The sequence below is a fragment of the Rhinoderma darwinii genome, chromosome 6 (assembly GCF_050947455.1).
Source record: "Rhinoderma darwinii isolate aRhiDar2 chromosome 6, aRhiDar2.hap1, whole genome shotgun sequence".
In the NCBI taxonomy this organism is placed as follows: Eukaryota; Metazoa; Chordata; class Amphibia; order Anura; family Rhinodermatidae; genus Rhinoderma; species Rhinoderma darwinii.
In genome coordinates, this window is record NC_134692.1 from 137,829,677 (window position 1) to 137,851,303 (window position 21,627).

At 43.2% G+C, this 21,627-nt stretch overlaps 1 long non-coding RNA gene across 1 annotated transcript in view; it reads left to right on the plus strand.

Moving 5' to 3' along the window:
* LOC142656523 (uncharacterized) overlaps nucleotides 1-21,627 on the plus strand; it is a 35,761-nt gene that overhangs the window by 9,982 nt on the left and 4,152 nt on the right. The gene's annotated exons all lie outside the window — the stretch shown is intronic.

Sequence of the window (21,627 nt, forward strand, 5' to 3'; positions counted from 1 at the left end):
GCATGTTTGTATGTATATTTGCATGTATATATTTGCATGTATGTATGTTTGCATGTATGTATTTTTGCATGTATGTTGTCATGTATGTATGTATGTATGTATGTTGTCATGTATGTATATATGTGCATGTGTGTATGTATATTTGTATGTATGTATGTATGTTTGCATGTATGTTTGCATGAATGTATGTATATTTGCATGTGTGTATATATATATATGTATGTATGTTGTCATGTATGTATATATGTGCATGTATGTTGTCATGTATGTATATATGTGCATGTATGTTGGCATGTATGTATATATGTGCATGTGTGTATGTATGTATATTTGCATGTATGTATGTTGTCATGTATGTATGTATATATGTGCATGTATGTTTGCATGTATGTTGGCATGTATGTATACATGTGCATGTTTGTATGTATATTTGCATGTATATATGTTTGCATGTGTGTATGTATGTTTGCATGTATGTATGTTTGCATGTATGTATGTTGTCATGTATGTTTGTATGTATGTTGTCATGTATGTATGTATATATGTGCATGTATGTATGTTTGCATGTTTTTATTTTTGCATGTATGTTTGCATGTATGTTTATATATATGTGCATGTATGTAATTATGTTTGCATGTATTTATGTTTGCATGTATATTTGTGCATGCTTGTATATATGTATGTATGTATCTTTGCATGTTTGTTTGTATGTATGTATGTTTTCATGTGTGTATGTATGCATGTATGTATGATAGTTTGCATGTATATATGTGTGTATGTTTGCATGTATGTATATTTGCATGTATATATGTGCATGCTTGTATGTATGTATGTTTGTATATATGTATGTATATTTGTATATATGTATGTATGGCCATGTATGATACTGTCTGCTGGCGCCCTGTATCTAAGTCAACTTTGCGGCAGGCTTCTATACATGGTATAACAGTCAGTATCACACATTAAACTGAATCTAAGCCTACGACATGTTTTATTTCATTATTTTATTTTTTTACAGGTTTGGTGTTTGGACTACGTCGGTTTCGAGGACTACTTCGATGACGGTTTTTTTTCTACAATAAAATGGTTAATGAGGGTTGTGTTGGGGGTGCTTTATTTCAATAAAATATTTTATCTATATCTTTGTCTTTTTCTTTTCAAATTTTATTATTACCACTTTAGTAATGGCCGCTGTCTGAGTGACAACATCCATTACTAATGCGAGGCTTAGTGTTAGCCGGTGCAGAGGCTAACACTAACCACCATTATTACCCCGGTACCCAAAACCACCAGGGGTGCCGGGAAGAGCCAGGTACGATCCAGTACCCGACCATCTGTTGTGATGGTCGGGCCCTGGGGCGGCCGCAGGCTGGTATTATGAGGCTGGGAAGGGCCAAAAACAGTGGACCTTCCCACCCTTGTAATGCTAGGCTGCTGCTGCTGTGTTGTATCTGGCTGGTTATAAAAGTGGGGGGGACCCCACGTCATTTTTTTAAATTATTTATTTATTTACATTTTTTTTTTAAAAAAGACATGGGGTTCCACCCAATTTATCATAACCAGCCACATACAACACAGTGTTATTAGCCTGGGAATGGACAAAACCAGTGGCCCTTCCCACCCATGTAATGCCAGACTGCTGCAGCCTTGTATATGGCTGGTTATTAAAAATGTGGGGGACCCGTCTATTGCTAAATTTGTTAAATTCCAAAAAAAAAACGACGTGGGGGTCCCCCCCATTTTTATAACCAGCCCGATACAACACAGCAGCAGCAGCCTAGCATTACAAGGGTGGGAAGGTCCACTGATTTTGGCCCTTCCCAGCCTCATAATACCAGCCTACGGCCGCCCCAGTACCCGACCATCACAACAGATGGTCGGGTACTGGATCGTACCAAGCTCTTCCCGGCACCCCTGGTGGTGGTGGGTACCGGGGTAATAATGGGTGGTTAGTGCTAGCCTCTGCACCGGCTAACACTAAGTACCGCCTTAATAATGGACGCTGTCAATCAGCCAACTGCCATTATCTAGGCACTAATAAAGTTTGAAAAAAAAAACACAAAGACAATTCTTTTTTATTGAAATAAGAAATCCCCAACAAAACCCTCGTTAACCATTTTATTAAAATTTGAAAAAACGCAGATCTACGCAGTAGTCCAACGAATCGTAGATGTAGTCCAATCGGTACATCAAAATCTGCAACAACATAAAAAAACAGTTATCAATGTGAACAATACCAATACTTCTACTCACCTACACACATATATACACGCACACACAAACAAACAACCATACACAGACACACACATATATACACAAACACAACAAGATATACACACACACATAAACAGACAAACACGCACATATACACAAACTCACACATATACAAACAAAAACACACATATCCAAACACACACACACACAGTTATACACACATACACGAACACATATACACAAACACATATACACAAACACACCCATATATACACACAAACACACACCCATATACACATACAAAAACACACACAAACATCTACACACAAACATATACACAAATACACCCATATATACACAAACATATACACAAAACACATATACACAAACACACCCATATATACACACACACACATATAAAAACAAAAACAGACAAAGTCACATACCCAAACACACATATATACACAAACACACACATACACAAACACGGTTTCTTTTAAATGCTGCTGGGGAACCCGCTCGATCCACTATATACGGCTGCGCTACAGTGCAGCATTTAAAAGAAACAGGATCCTGACCTGTCCATAGAGTTTAAGGCAGCACAGAGTATTTCAGGAGATGAGCGTGCAGATTCAGTGCTGCTGCGAACTCTGCTCTTACCATTACGTAGCTCTCAGTCTGTTACCTCTCCTCCACTCCTGTCCTCCAGAACACCTTCACATGATTGGCAAGTCACCACGTAATGGTAAGAGCAGAGTTCACAGCAGCACAGAGTATTTCAGGAGATGAGCGTGCGGATCTTGTGCGGGGTGGTGACTTGCCAATCACGTGAAGGTGTTATTGAGGACAGGAGTGGAGGAGAGGTAACAGACTGAGCTACGTAATGGTAAGAGCAGAGTTCACAGCAGCACTGAATCTGCACGCTCCTCTCCTGAAATACTCTGTGCTGCTGTGAACTCTGTTCTTACCATTACGTAGCTCAGTCTGTTACATCTCCTCCACTCCTGTCCTCTATAACACGTTCACATGATTGGCAAGTCACCACCACGCACAAGATCCGCACGCTCATCTCCTGAAATACTCTGTGCTGCTGTGAACTCTGCTCTTACCATTACGTGGTGACTTGCCAATCATGTGAAGGTGTTCTTGAGGACAGGAGTGGAGGAGAGATAACAGACTGAGAGCTACGTAATGGTAAGAGCAGAGTTCACAACAGCACTGAATCTGCACGCTCATCTCCTGAAATACTCTGTGCTGCCTTAAACTCTGTGGACAGGTCAGGATCCTGTTTCTTTTAAATGCTGCACTGTAGCGTAGCCTTATATAGTGGATCGAGCGGGTTCCCTAGCAGCATTTAAAAGAAACAGGATCCTGACCTGTCCACAGAGTTTAAGGCAGCACAGATTATTTCAGGAGATGAGCACGGGCAGCCGTTCGTTTTTCCGAGCCGTGCTCCCATCATGCACACGACCGTAAAAACACCCGTTATTGCGGGTCGTAATTACGACCCGCAATAACGGGCTCATAGACTTCTGTTACCCACGGGTACCTTTCCGTATTCTCACGGGAAGGTGCCCGTGCCGTTAAAAAAATAGAACATGTTCTATTTTTCTATTTTACGGGCCGTGCTGCTATAATTATAATGACAGCACGGTTCGCAAAAGCGGCCGGCTGCCCGTGGCCGGCCGGCCGTGCTCGTACTTACGAGTCGTAATTACGAGCACGGCCCGTAAAATAAAAAAATAGAACATGTTCTATCTTTTTAACGGCACGGGCACCTTCCCGTGAGAAAACGGGAAGGTACCCGTGGCTAACAGAAGTCTATGGGCCCGCTATTTCGGGTCGTAATTACGACCCGTGATAACGGGTGTTTTTATGGTCGTGTGCATGAGGCCCCGTAATGACGGGTGGCTACATGTGTGCACCCGTCATTACGGCAGCGTTGCTAGGCGACGTCAGTAAGGGTATGTGCACACACACTAATTACGTCCGTAATTGACGGACGTATTTCGGCCGCAAGTACCGGACCGAACACCCTGCAGGGAGCCGGGCTCCTAGCATCATACTTATGTACGATGCTAGGAGTCCCTGCCTCTCCGTGGAACTACTGTCCTGTACTGAAAACATGATTACAGTACGGGACAGTTGTCCTGCAGAGAGGCAGGGACTCCTAGCATCGTACATAAGTATGATGCTAGGAGCCCGGCTCCCTGCACTGTGTTCGGTCCGGTACTTGCGGCCGAAATACGTCCGTCATTTACGGACGTAATTAGTGTGTGTGCACATACACTAAATAGTCACTGTTCAGGGTGCTGAAAGAGTTAACTGATCGGCAGTAACTGTTTCAGTACCATGGACAGTGACTACCGATCACAGTACCTGTAAAAAAAAAGACGTTCATACTTACCGAGAACTTTCTGCTTCCTCCAGTCCGGTCTCCTGGCCGTTGCCTTGGTGACGCGTCCCTCTCGACATCCGGCCCGACATTCCTTGATGACGATGCAGCCTTGTGAGCGCTGCAGCCAATCACAGGCTGCCGCGGCCTCTGCAGCCAATCACAGGCTGCAGAGGCCTCTGCAGCCAATCACAGGCTGCCGCGTCAGAAAAGGTCGGACTGGAGGAAGAAGAGGGACTCGTCAACAAGACAACGACCGGGTACGTATGAAATGCTTTTTATTTTATTTTTAATCAGCAGCCTCTTTTCTCTATCAGTGATTGATAGAGATAAGTGGCTGCCGATTTGTATAATGTTTTTGACCGGGTTCGGTCAAAACGGGTTCGGCCGAACCCGGTGAAGTTCGGATTCGCTGCGAACCGAACTTTACCGGAAGTTCGGACCGAAACCGGGTTCGGTTGTCCCGGTTCGCTCATCTCTAGTAGTAACCATCCCCCCAGCCAAAAAAAATAAAAAATAATAAAGAGTAATACCACTTATAACCAGCAGGTAGTGGTAAAGAGGCACATCAATTGAATTGTACAATGTAATTTGTGTAGTATAGTGGGCAGGAGTCATTTATACCATTAGGCCAGTTTCACAATTTTGGAATATGGCTGCATTTTAGTGTCTGTTGACTTCCACGGTTGCGCTGAACTGAATTTATAACATTATAGGGTTCTATGGTGATCTGAAGCTGGCCATACACTTAAGATAGATCGTTCGGCCTACAGCTTTTCCTTCCGGCTCCCCCATTTGAGCCGAGCGTGCATGTGTTTTCATTGGGGAAAAGGGAGAAAGCCGCTGCCAGACTCCTCCTCTGGCGACGGCTTATCTACTAATAAACAAAAGCATCGGGCATGTAGAAATTCAACATGCACGACCCTTCTCGTCCCCGACATCTGCCAATGGGGAGAGATGGGACGCCGCCGTACATATTAAATGGTCGTCCGGTCCTGTAGGAATCGGCGGATTCAGGTGACATACATCTAATATGTATGGACAGCTTAAGTTTAGTTCAGTGGAACCCCAGGGGTTCGGTTGCAATAAGAAAATTTTTTCCAATTTGCCATATACACTGTCCTAGTTATAGATAATATTAGTGGATATATTATAATGTCATTATCTGAAGCCCTCTCTTTTCAGTCTTCCTGTTATCATAGAATAGCAATTTTTTGTATTTTCTCTTTTAAGGTGTTTGTTTAGCCAAACTCATTTACAACTATAAGATACAATAAAAAATAATAATAATAATAATATTAGTAAAAGTAATAATAATAATAATAACAATAATAATAACAATAATAATAATAGTAATAGAAATAATAATAGTAAAAGTAATAATAATAATATAAATAATAATAGTAATAATAATAATAATAATAATAATAATAGTAAAAGTAATAATAATAGTAATAATAATAATAATAATAGTAAAAGTAATAATAATAGTAATAATAATAATAATAATAGTAATAGTAATAATAATAATAATAATAATAGAAATAATAATAATAATAATAATAATAATAATAATAATAATAGTAAAAGTAATAATAATAATAATAATAATAATAATAATAATAATAATAATAATAGTAATAATAATAATAATAATAGAAATAATAATAATAGTAGTAGTAAGAGTAATAATGTTCACACAGAATTTCTGCCTCAAAATTCCGTTTGGAAGTTTGAGGCAGATTTTCCTCTCCCTGCACGCCGATCTTTGCGGCGTTTTTTGCCCGCGGCCATTGAAATCAATGGGAGGCATTTTCGGGCCGTTTTTGACGAGTTTTGCGGTGCGGTTTCCACGTCAAAAACCTCGTAAAAAAACTCTGCGTGAACACAGCCTAATAGTAATAATCATAATCATAATAATATTAATAGTAATAATAGAAGCGTGGCAGAACAAATCTGACTGTTGTGTATTTTGCACACTATTTGCTAACATGCTTTTACTAATTGATCTATTCTTCATACAGAAGATTTTTCTGGATGCAATAAATGTTTTAGCCTTAATGGAAAATAAATTCCGATTTGAATGACAAAAAAGGCATTCCATTAAACTGTGCTTTTTTTAAAAAAAAATTGATATTTTAGAGAAGCTTGGTCGTAGAGGAGATAATGAACAAAAATGAAACAAGCATAATTTGAATATTTTTAATAATTTTTCACATTTTGTTTTGTAAAATACATTATGTGTATATATATATATGAAATAGAAGCTCCTCTCTATAGTACCCATTCTCCAATGGGTCAATCCTTCTCTTCTTATGCTCTTTCTAAAATTGAATAATTGGAGAAGGGCAGGATTTATTATTACATATATCAGACCCGTGCCATTAGGTGGCACAGCTTAGAAAAATGCTCAAAAGTAGACACTTAGACCCCTTTTGCAATCTAATCGTCAGTGGCATACATGAGGACCCGCTACTATTGCCAACTCCCCATCTTGGGCAACAAGGTCCAGCTAATGGTTTGCCCCTAATTCCATCCCTTGCAGGACAAAAGGGCAACTGGTCAGGTAACTGACCTACATATTGAGCACCTTTAGTCAGGGACATGGATAAAGGGTTCCCTTTGATGGCTTGTTCGCCATCTTGGGAAAGGTGACCCATCTTCCATCGCCTAAAAGAGTGAAGGATCAACATGACCATCAGGCCAGTTCCTTATTCCCTACTATTCTGATGTTTCGGTATTTGTAAAGAGGAGTGATTATGCACAGGTTCCCGTATTTAACTCAACTTAAGATGGGCATTCCCTGTCTCCAGGGGCCCCAAAGCTGCCATCCTTACCTCCAGTATAGCGGAAGTCTACCTATCAAACGTACTTGAGGCTTAATACTACATCTTCAAGCTCACCCTTCAACCATCTTCCTTTGTGTGTTACAATCTGGAGTTTTGATCACTTCTTGACCATCTTAGGTTCAGCACTAGGGTTCTAGGTTCAAATCCGACCAGCAGCAACATCATCTTGGAGTTTATATGTTCTCCTCCTACTTGAAGGAGTTTCCTCCAGGTTTCTTCCACCACTTCAAAAACATACTGATGGGTTCTTTTGAAAATTGTCCCCAGTGTATGTATATGGGGGGGGATGTGGACTGATGTGAGGGACCATTGAGCATAGTGCGGTGGACTGTGTTGGTGCTGACTCTTGAAATATCATTGAGTACTCAACAGATGCAAGAGAACATTGTCACGTTAAAAGACAACGTCAATTTTTTACAAAAATATCTTGCGGCTCTCGGCAAATCCAAAGAAATCAGTTTCCTTGGCTCATGATAGCGAAGCCTTTGTGTGGAGGAGCCTTGCTGTGATTCGAAAGAATGATATTTATGAAGAGAAGCGTTGGAATTTATAGACTGCGAAGACAACATGACCTAGATTTTCGTCTCAAGCTGTTATACTGCGCGACCAATTCATTGAGAATGTTCAAGCCGCATCTCTGCATGACGGTGGAAATGGATAACGTTGCGTTGATATGATCTGGCACGAAGATGGAACCGTGTACTGAGAGCATCCCGAGACTTTGCTTCTTCTGAACTCATCTCACACAAATTACATCGTGAGAAAGAGAATTCCGTTCATCATGTCCTATTGGCTGTCTGAAGCGTAGACCTCGTGACTATCGCCTGATCTATCATATCTGCGCGGTTAATAACCCAAATCATTAGAAGGGGAATTTCTTGAAGTTTAACATTGCTGGTCTATCCTTAGCGCAGACCATCAATGTGTGATGGGTGGAGGTCCTAACCCCGATGGCCCCTCCATTGAGAACAAAGAAGGGGCCATCAATGTGTCATTGGTTGGGTCTTACCCTATTGATGAGCAGAAAGGAGAGGTAATCAATGTGCGAACAGTGGGGGTCGTCACCAACCCAACAGTTGGGTCTTACACAAGTAGCCTTATAGATGAGCAGAAACGAGGGGCCATCAATGTGTGAACAGTGAGGGTCCTCACCGATCGGCAGAACCCAACACAGCACCACTCTCATCCATGAGGCTATATCTGGTATTGCAGCTCAACTTCATAGACTTGAATAAGGCTGATCTACAGTAGACACATGGACATGGACGGCCACCATCCATTACTGCAGTGAAGGAGCCAGGAAGCTATAGCAATGTCAACGGACCCATTGTTGGGTGTCCTGGGAATCTCCCCTCCCCCACAGATCGCACATTGATTGTCTATTCTAAGTGCTGGCACATAGTAGGACCATGGGGAAATAAATATTTCTGGCATCTCTATGTTAGATTTGGATAACTTTTTGGGGGATTTGGGGAACTGATTAAAACAATAATATTTTATTAAGGAATTGTAATTTAGGCAATTGTATGCTACGTACAGTAGATCCAAAGAGGGGTACTGGTGGAGATAGATGGTCAATGGACTTCTGCAGATCATGTAATTGGGGAGATACTTTGTGGATGATGTTGAAGGACAGAGGTACAAGGGTGTAAGTACCATACAGGCAGGCCATGTGGCTTCTATGGGGCCCTTGGAGAGGGGGCCCAGCCCTGGTTAATCCCATCCCCTTTACTACTGGATACTAAGAACCTGTTCAGGACTCTCTTCTCTAGAGTAATAGCAGACAAGTGGATGCGGAATTGACGCAAAGGTCATTAAGAGGAGGTGCAGGGGTAAAAAACAGCGGGCTCTTCTATCCTGGGCAACAAAACTCAGCACCATAATCATAATGAGGGTTCACTTTGATCTTCGCTGCGGGGGTCCCTCTGTACACAACTGCTACAGATCATTGTTTTCGATACTCATAGGAAACAAAGGATAGAATCAGCAAAGTGAGTAAACAAAACCAATGAAAACAATGTAACGTAACACAGCTGACAGTAACAAAACGTGCCAGCAGGGGGCGCAGTGTCATGTGAGTGCGGCTCTCCTGATGTCTCGCAGGTATATCAGGAGTTGAATTGCAACTGCCTTCGTATCGAGCAGCGCCCCAATCCTCAGCTCATATGCTCTGAACTGAACACATCCCACCCTCCTCTGGGTGCACTTAAATGCACAATATTCTATTTCCCAGAATTCTACAGTCTTAAAGGGACACACACACACATGTGTTTAAATTTCAAACACATACATATTATACATAAACCACATATTACACATATTCCATACTTCCGGTCTCCATTTAAAATGAACAGGAGCTTACAATCTCTATACAAAACCAAACCATACAAAAGAAAAATACATCTACTTTGTGTGGCTGCAGCTCTGCCTCACCTGCCACTAATCAAGTGCCTCCTATATAAACCCAGCGCCCCCTCCATTCAGGTTTGATCACATGCAGGTAAGATGGAGGTAATGCTGTGTTATTGGGGAATGCGGAATCAGTTTGTCTGTAGAAACAATAGTGGACAGAGACAAAGGTTTACTGGCCAGCGGGTGAAAGAGAGAGATACAGATACACATACACAGACCAGCGAATTCACTATTCACCCCTCAACACTTCTATCTCATATCTATCTATCTATCTATCTCATATCTATCTATCTATCTATCTATCTATCTATCTATCTATCTATCTATCTATCTATCTATCTATCTATCTATCTATCATCTATCTATCTATCTATCTATCTATCTATCTATCTATCTATCTATCTATCTATCTATCTATCTATCTATCTATCTATCTATCTATCTATCTATCTATCTATGTTGGCATAAGTGGGAGCAATGTTAGACCCCATCGCTGTGCCTTGTAATTGGAGATAAAAATTGTCTCCAAACAGAAAGTCGTTTCTTCTCAGGATAATGGACAGTAATTGTAAGAGAAAATCGCAACATTCCGGTTAAAAATCAGAAATATCGAGAAACTGTTTAACAGCCTGTATACCCTTAGTATGTTCAATAACTGTATACAAATTAATGACATCAAATGACACCAATATGATATTTTTATCTGGTGTTATGGTGACCCCCACTAAGTTTAGTGAGGAAATCTGATGTATCCCTTATGTATGAAGAGGCCTCTGTAGCATAGGAGCGCAAAACCTTATCCAAGAAAACCGCAATATGGCAAAAAATTGAATCCGTTTCTGAGACGATAGGACGCCCAGGCGGGTCCACAAGGGACTTGTGTATTTTTGGAAGGGTGTACAGGACCGGTGTTCTAGGTTGCTCTACATACAAATACTCGGCCAGATTATCATCAATAATGCCACCAGTCGTGGCTTTAACCAGAATGCTTTTAATCTCCCTACCAATATCAAATTTAGGGTCATAATTAATACATTTGTATATCTCCGTGTCATCGAGTTGCCTCCTGATTTCCCTAAGATACGATGAAGTATCCATTACCACCACTGCTCCACCTTTATCGGCAGGTTTGATGGTAATTGTAAAGGATCTGCCAGGCACAGCTTCTGTGTATACGCCCATAGGTAATCAGTCTGCACCTGCTTCTATGTCTGTGAGACTGACTCCATCTTCCACCACTCAGGATGGCAGGCTTAGGAGTGGGAGAGCCTATCACAGCCTGGCCAGACGGAGCTAGCTCCCGCCCTCTGTCTATTTATACCTGCCTTTCCTGTTCCTCCTTGCTTGTGATTCTTCTCTGTTGGTTTCCTGGCCCTGCTGCAGCTTCTGAACTATTTGACCCTGCTTCATATTGACCCCGGCTTACTGACTACTCTCCTGCTCTGCGTTTGGTACCTCGTACACTCCTGGTTTGACTCGGCTCGTTCACCTCTCTTGTTGCTCACGGTGTTGCCGTGGGCAACTGCCCCATTTCCCTTAGCTTTGTGTACCCTTGTCTGTTTGTCTGTCGTGCACTTACTGAGCGTAGGGACCGTCGCCCAGTTATACCCCGTCGCCTAGGGCGGGTCGTTGCAAGTAGGCAGGGACTGAGTGGCGGGTAGATTAGGGCTCACTTGTCTGTTTCCCTACCCCCATCATTACAGTAATGCTAGTGTCCCTGGCTAATTCCTTCAGTGCTCTAGACTCTGTCAACGTTAAATTAGGGCGTTTAAACTTAACACCTTGCATGCACTCCGTTTTAATCAACTCAATTTCACCCTTAACTGCCGCGATGAAAGCCTCAATAACCGCCATATTGACTGGAGGTACAAACTTACTCCCTTTAGAAAGACCCAATTGTCTAAGACTTAATTCAGATTCGACATTACGTGTAGGTGCAGTTTTATCTGAAAACCAAAACTTCAATTTAATCGCTCTAAAGAACCGAAATAAATCGGTCTCGATCTGTAACCAGGACCGTCAACGAGGAAGGGCAAAATGAAAGTCCCTTATTCAGAAGCATTTTCTGGGGTTCAGACAGTACCTTAGAGGAAATGCCAATACGCAACGCACAGGGACAAGAAATGTAGGAATAACGCTGCGTTTTATTACGCACGCAAATCGGACACGCTCATCTGAATGTAGCCTTAGGCCTGAGTTTAGATGATTATGATAAAAACCAACCATATTTCATACGTTTGAGTTCCGTGGGGTATCAGTGTTCCTTTTTTTTTTTTTCTCATCATTTTTTTTAGCAACTGGTGAAAAACACGGACAGCGCACAGATGTCATCCATGGGCTGTACGTGTTTTTCATGCACCCATTGACTTCAATGGACGACACGGTCCGCAAAAATGGACCAAAATGGAACATGCGGTGAGTTTCACGCCACGGACACCCGCTGCGTGAAAAACCACAAAGGTGTGAATAGCCCCATCTTTCATTCTGGAGGACCCAGTATGTCTGTACATTACCAGGACAATCCATTTATTTAATTGAGAGTTGTGTAATTCTTCATTTCTCCTGCGGAGGCGCTAAAGGAAAATGTAAAGCTTTCTGCTAAGTTCCCACCCAGGATACAGCTGATCGCTGTGAGAGGTTTTTTGTTTTTTTTAATCTAAAATATATTGTTTAAAGCATACAAGCCATTTAAAGGGTTTGTCCTCTTTTTTTTACATAAAGATGCTTTATTAGGATTGATGAAGTTACTATACGAAGTTCACCACTCCGGAAACCCCTATTAACCAGAGCAGAGTGCCACTACCAAGAGCAAATGAATCAAGTTTTCTATAATATCTACTTTCAATGGCGGTAGATGTACTCCGTTCTGTGCCAGCCCCACGTTACCCCTTTAGTGCCTATAACAATTGACCCTTCATTGCCCCAAGATTCCCTTTAGTGTTTGCTACATGTACTCCCTCTAGTGTCTATCACAGGTGACCCATCAGTGCTTGACCCAAGAGCCCCCTTTCGTGCTTATCTGAAGAGTTCCCTTAAGAGGCCGCCCTAAATGCCCCCTTAGGTGCTTGTCCCAGCTGCCCCTGGAGTGTATAGGATTGTGAGGGTTTGGGGGTTGTGATTGGACGCCCAGGTTAATTTGCGTTTTGATTTGCTAGAGGTTTTCTTTAACACTGCCTTATAGGAAATAAAATCCTTTGCTCTAAATTAATCCCACGAAGGCCGCGCTGCCATAATGTAATTACTGCCCATTTCTTCTGGTTACCATATATGAAAATGTAAATATAACTGGAGGGGGATGGGAATCTCAGCCCTGATGGCATCTTGTCTCATATTCCTAAGGATAACTGAGGGCTCTAAGGGCTCATTCAGACGAACGTGAATGACGTCCGTGTGCTGCGCCGGGAAATCACGCGCAGCACACAGAGCCGTTGCTTTTAATGGGGCCGTTCAGACATGCAGGAGTTTTCACGCAGCGAGAGTCCGTTGCGTAAAAACTCACTGCATGTCCTATATTGGTGTGTGATCACGCACATACGCGCCCATTGAAGTCAATGGGTGCGTGAAAACCACGCACTGCACACGCATGCATATCCGCGTGCAGTGCGTTATTTGCGCATCAATTCGATTGAAAATAATAATAAAAAAAAAAAGATGTGATTTGCGAGTGCGTGAATAACGCATGACCCTCGCAAAGCACGCTGATGCATAACGGACCAGATTCACGTGCGTTTTTCACGCGCGTGAATCTGATACGCTCGTGTGAATGTAGCCTAAATGTAATCCTGCGGAGCAATTTGGGAACTGAATTGTACAGTAGGTGTGTGAGGCATCTGCTAAGTAGGCAGCGCCAGAGATAATACGGATATATTTGGGCGCTCTTTTTTACATTATGCCGGATGTTTCACTTTTTGTGAGTCTTGTGAAATACAAAATGTATCCAAAAATATGTCATGATGAAGTATAGCGGAAACACGAGAAAAATTAACCCCTGAGTCATCCACGTGTCTGAAATCTTTCAATAGCCATGTCTCCTATATGGGTAGGAAGCAGAATGACACTTACTGGTTAGATAATTAATATAGCCAGGGGTGTAACAAGTAGCTATAGGGCCCTAGTCAAAACGTGGAATGGGGCCCTACTTTACCATAACAAAAATGATCATATACTTTTCATGTTCTAACCTGAAGGTGCTGCCTTGTTTATTTCCAGATGGGAACAGGGATAATGCACAAAGTGATGTCACAGTATAGGAGTAATGCACACAGTGATGCCACAGTGCAAGATTAATGCACACAGTGATGTCACAATACAGGGGATAATGCACAAAGTGATGTCACAGTATAGGAGTAATGCACACAGTGATGCCACAGTGCAAGATTAATGCACACAGTGATGTCACAATACAGGGGATAATGCACAAAGTGATGTCACAGTATAGGAGTAATGCACACAGTGATGCCACAGTGCAAGATTAATGCACACAGTGATGTCACAATACAGGGGATAATGCACACAGTTATGTCACAGTACAGGGATAATGCACACAATGATTTCACAATGCAAGATTAATGCACACAGTGATGTCACAATACAGGGATAATGCACATAGTCATGTCACTACAAGATAAATGCACACAGTGATGTGACAATACAGGGATAATGCACACAGTTATGTCAGAGTACAGGGATAATGCACACAGTTATGTCAGAGTACAGGGATAATGCACACAGTAATTTCACAGTACAGGAGTAATACACACAGTCATGTTAAACACAGGACTGATAAGTAGTGTTGCAGCAGTACCAGCAGAGACGTGGTAATCCAGCACTTATATTAAAACAGCTACTTTATTATTCCTTAATTCTTATAGAATCAAATCATGTCGCAATAAAAGTCCATGAGTAATGTGTTTCCTCCCGCTTACGCGCTGTTGTGGTGTTGTTCAGTTTTAATTGTTGTTGATGTGTTATTGTTGTTGTGGTATTATTGTAGTGTTGTTGTTCTATTTTTGTGGTGGTGTTGCTATGATGTTGTGGTTGAGATGGTGGTGTTGGTAGTGGTCTTGTTTTATCGGTGTTGTGTTATCTGCCATATCTGCCTTATAAGACTATGGGCATGGGGCAGATACTTTTCCGTTATTAGCCACTGCAGAAAAGTTTTGTGACCCTCAGAGAATTCAGAACAGAGAAAATCTTTCTTAAGAGTTGTACTGAGGTTCTAACTAGTAATAAACACAATGACACAAACACATCACATTTATTCTGTGCAACCACCTGCTATTATCTACATACAATATGTCTCTTTCCTGCCGCAGGGTGAAGGTAAGCTCGGAGCTCAATTTATACATCTACCTGTAAAGTATGGGGTTGTCAGAAAACCAGGCTGTGTAATACAACCTGCTGCGTGCTACAGAACAAAACAAACAAAGCAAAGCCAGATGGAGCAAACTTGTATATAACAGCTTCCCTCCGCTCCCAGCTATTATTATAGAGAGGAGCCGCATTTCTCCTGTCAAGCAGAGACAAACACCAGGCAGATACATTTATAGGAAAATGAACCGAAAAAAAGTTAGATATCAAAATTATAAGACTCATAGTGTCTCTATACAACCCGACACCATCCAAACAGTGCACACAGTGTGAGAGTGTGTAGAGACATACCGTAATAGCAAGGGAATGCTGATGCCGAGATGTCAAATTATTGCTGGTGTAGTATAGAGCTGACAGATCCTCTATACTACACCACACAGGAGAGCTGACAGATCCTCTATACTACACCACACAGGAGAGCTGACAGATCCTCTATACTACACCACACAGGAGAGCTGACAGATCCTCTATACTACACTACACAGGAGAGCTGACAGATCCTCTATACTACACTACACAGGAGAGCTGGCAGATCATCTATACTACACCACACAGGAGAACTGACAGATCCTCCATACTACACCACACAGGAGAGCTGACAGATCCTCTACACTACACCACACAGGAGAGCTGACAGATCCTCTATACTACACCACACAGGAGAACTGACAGATCCTCTATACTACACCACACAGGAGAGCTGACAGATCCTCTATACTACGCCACACAGGAGAGCTGACAGCTCCTCTATACTACACCACACAGGAGAGCTGACAGATCCTCTATACTACACCACACAGGAGAGCTGACAGATCCTCTATACTACACCACACAGGAGAGCTGACAGATCCTCTATACTACACCACACAGGAGAGCTGACAGATCCTCTATACTACACCACACAGGAGATCTGACAGATCCTCTATACTACACCACACAGGAGAGCTGACAGATCCTCTATACTACGCCACACAGTAGAGCTGACAGCTTCTCTATACTAAACCACACAGGAGAACTGACAGCTCCTCTATACTACACCACACAAGAGAGCTGACAGCTCCTCTATACTACACCACACAGGAGAGCTGACAGATCTTCTATACTACACTACACAGGAGAACTGACAGATCCTCAATACTACATCACACAGGAGAGCTGACAGATCCTCTATACAACACCACACAAGAGAGCGGACAGCTCCTCTATACTACACCACACGAGTACTGACAGATCCTATATACTACACCACACAGGAGAACTGACAGCTCCTCTATACTACACCACACAGAAGAGCTGACAGCTCCTCTATACTACACCACATAGGAGAACTGACAGATCCTCTATACTACACCACACAGGAGAGCTGACGGATCCTCTATACAACACCACACAGGAGAGCTGACAGCTCCTCTATACTACACCACATAGGAGAGCTGACAGATCCTCTATACAACACCACACAGGAGAGCTGACAGATCTTCTATACTACTCCATACAGGAGAACTGACAGATCCTCAATACTACATCCACAGGAGAGCTGACAGATCCTCTATACAACACCACACAAGAGAGTGGACAGCTCCTCTATACTACACCACACAAGGGAACTGAAAGATCCTATATACTACAACACACAGGAGAACTGACAGCTCCTCTATACTACACCACACAGAAGAGCTGACAGCTCCTCTATACTACACCACACAGAAGAGCTGACAGCTCCTCTATACTACACCACACCGGAGAACTGACAGATCCTCTATACTATACCACACAGGAGAGCTGACAGCTCCTCTATACTACACCATACAGGAGAGCTGACAGATCCTCTATACTACACCACACAGGAGAACTGACAGATCCTCTATACTACACCACATAGGAGAACTGACAGATCCTCTATACTAAACCACACAGGAGTACTGACAGATCCTCTATACTACACCACACAGAAGAGCTGACAGATCCTCTATACTACACCACACAGAAGAGCTGACAGATCCTCTATACTACACCACATAGGAGAACTGACAGATCCTCTATACTATACCACACAGAAGAGCTGACAGCTCCTCCATACTACACCACACAGGAGAGCTGACAGATCCTCTATACTACACCACACATGAGAGCAGACAGCTCCTCTATACTACACCACACAGGAGAGCTGACAGATCCTCTATACTACACCACACAGGAGAGCTGACAGATCCTCTATACAACACCACACATGAGAGCAGACAGCTCCTCTATACTACATCACACAGGAGAGCTGACAGATCCTCTATACTACACCACACAGGAGAGCTGACACATCCTCTATACAACTCCACACAGGAGAGCTGACAGATCCTCTATACTACACCTCACAGGAGAACTGACAGATCCTCTATACTACACCACACAGGAGAGCTGACAGCTCCTCTATACTACACCATACAGGAGAGCTGACAGATCCTCTATACTACACCACACAGGAGAACTGACAGATCCTCTATACTACACCACATAGGAGAACTGACAGATCCTCTATACTAAACCACACAGGAGTACTGACAGATCCTCTATACTACACCACACAGAAGAGCTGACAGATCCTCTATACTACACCACACAGAAGAGCTGACAGATCCTCTATACTACACCACATAGGAGAACTGACAGATCCTCTATACTATACCACACAGAAGAGCTGACAGCTCCTCCATACTACACCACACAGGAGAGCTGACAGATCCTCTATACTACACCACACATGAGAGCAGACAGCTCCTCTATACTACACCACACAGGAGAGCTGACAGATCCTCTATACTACACCACACAGGAGAGCTGACAGATCCTCTATACAACACCACACATGAGAGCAGACAGCTCCTCTATACTACACCACACAGGAGAGCTGACAGATCCTCTATACTACACCACACAGGAGAGCTGACACATCCTCTATACAACTCCACACAGGAGAGCTGACAGATCCTCTATACTACACCTCACAGGAGAACTGACAGATCCTGTATACTACACCACACATGAGAGCTGACAGCTCCTCTATACTACACCACACAGGAGAGCTGACAGCTCCTCTATACTACAACACACAGGAGATCTAACAGATCCTCTAAACTACACCACACAGGAGAGCTGGCAGATCCTCTATAGTACACCACACAGGAGAGCTGATAGATCCTCAATACTACACCACACAGGAGAGCCGCCAGCTCCTCTATACTACACCACACAGGAGAGCTGACAGATCCTCTATACAACACCACACATGAGAGCAGACAGCTCCTCTATACTACACCACACAGGAGAGCTGACAAATCCTCTATACTACACCACACAGGAGAGCTGACAGATCCTCTATACAACACCACACATGAGAGCAGACAGCTCAACTATACTACACCACACAGGAGAGCTGACAGATCCTCTATACTACATCACACAGGAGAGCTGACACATCCTCTATACAACTCCACACAGGAGAGCTGACAGATCCTCTATACTACACCTCACAGGAGAACTGACAGATCCTCTATACTACACCACACATGAGAGCTGACAGCTACTCTATACTACACCACACAGGAGAACTGACAGATCCTCTATACTACACCACATAGGAGAACTGACAGATCCTCTATACTACACCACATAGGAGAACTGACAGATCCTCTATACTAAACCACACAGGAGTACTGACAGATCCTCTATACTACACCACACAGAAGAGCTGACAGATCCTCTATACTACACCACACAGGAGAGCTGACAGATCCTCTATACTACACCACATAGGAGAACTGACAGATCCTCTATACTATACCACACAGAAGAGCTGACAGCTCCTCCATACTACACCACACAGGAGAGCTGACAGATCCTCTATACTACACCACACATGAGAGCAGACAGCTCCTCTATACTACACCACACAGGAGAGTTGACAGATCCTCTATACTACACCACACAGGAGAGCTGACAGATCCTCTATACAACACCACACATGAGAGCAGACAGCTCCTCTATACTACACCACACAGGAGAGCTGACAGATCCTCTATACTACACCACACAGGAGAGCTGACACATCCTCTATACAACTCCACACAGGAGAGCTGACAGATCCTCTATACTACACCTCACAGGAGAACTGACAGATCCTCTATACTACACCACACAGGAGAGCTGACAGCTCCTCTATACTACACCATACAGGAGAGCTGACAGATCCTCTATACTACACCACACAGGAGAACTGACAGATCCTCTATACTACACCACATAGGAGAACTGACAGATCCTCTATACTAAACCACACAGGAGTACTGACAGATCCTCTATACTACACCACACAGAAGAGCTGACAGATCCTCTATACTACACCACACAGAAGAGCTGACAGATCCTCTATACTACACCACATAGGAGAACTGACAGATCCTCTATACTATACCACACAGAAGTGCTGACAGCTCCTCCATACTACACCACACAGGAGAGCTGACAGATCCTCTATACTACACCACACATGAGAGCAGACAGCTCCTCTATACTACACCACACAGGAGAGCTGACAGATCCTCTATACTACACCACACAGGAGAGCTGACAGATCCTCTATACAACACCACACATGAGAGCAGACAGCTCCTCTATACTACACCACACAGGAGAGCTGACAGATCCTCTATACTACACCACACAGGAGAGCTGACACATCCTCTATACAACTCCACACAGGAGAGCTGACAGATCCTCTATACTACACCTCACAGGAGAACTGACAGATCCTGTATACTACACCACACATGAGAGCTGACAGTTCCTCTATACTACACCACACAGGAGAGCTGACAGCTCCTCTATACTACAACACACAGGAGATCTAACAGATCCTCTAAACTACACCACACAGGAGAGCTGACAGATCCTCTATAGTACACCACACAGGAGAGCTGATAGATCCTCAATACTACACCACACAGGAGAGCCGCCAGCTCCTCTATACTACACCACACAGGAGAGCTGACAGATCCTCTATACAACACCACACATGAGAGCAGACAGCTCCTCTATACTACACCACACAGGAGAGCTGACAGATCCTCTATACTACACCACACAGGAGAGCTGACAGATCCTCTATACAACACCACACATGAGAGCAGACAGCCCAACTATACTACACCACACAGGAGAGCTGACAGATCCTCTATACTACACCACACAGGAGAGCTGACACATCCTCTATACAACTCCACACAGGAGAGCTGACAGATCCTCTATACTACACCTCACAGGAGAACTGACAGATCCTCTATACTACACCACACATGAGAGCTGACAGCTCCTCTATACTACACCACACAGGAGAGCTGACAGCTCCTCTATACTACAACACACAGGAGATCTAACAGATCCTCTAAACTACACCACACAGGAGAGCTGACAGATCCTCTATAGTATACCACACAGGAGAGCTTATAGATCCTCAATACTACACCACACAGGAGAGCCGCCAGCTCCTCTATACTACACCACACCGGGGAGCCGACGGAACCTCTATATCTCACCACACCGGAGAGCTGACAGATCCTCTATACTACACCACACAGGAGAGCAGACCGCTCCTCTATATTACACCCCACAGTAGAGCTAAGAAATCCTCTATATTGCACCACACAGGAGAACTGACATATCCTCTATACTACACAACACAGGAGAACTGACAGATCCTTTATACTAAACCACACAGGAGAACTGACAGCTCCTTTATACTACACCACACAGGAGAGCTGACAGATCCTCTATACTACACCACGCAGGAGAGCTGACAGCTCCTCTATACTACACCACACAGGAGAGCTGACAGATCCTCTATAGTACACCACACAGGAGAGCTGACAGATCCTCTATACTACACTACACAGGAGAGCTGACAGCTCCTCTATACTACACCACACAGGAGAGCTGACAGATCCTCTATACTACACCACGCAGGAGAGCTGACAGATCCTCTATACTACACCACACAGGAGAGCTGACAGATCCTCTATACTACACCACACAGCAGAGCTGACGAATCTAAAAAGAACATTGAGGATAAAATCCTTGAGTGAATGAGAGGTGTCAAAGAAGATATTCATTGTTATCGACTATTGTGGAGAATGATGTTGCTTAGTCAATCTAGAGGCTTACTGTAAGATGTTGGAGTGGAAGTTTGGAGGGGACCAATGGCATAAGTAGAAGGGAGTGCAGACTGACAAGCACTATTTTTTGTCTCTTATTTACTTCTTTTATTAAAGGTGTTGTCCAGGATTAGTTAAACATTGCTGCTTTCCTCCAAAAACAGCGCCACACCTATCCTTGGTGGTG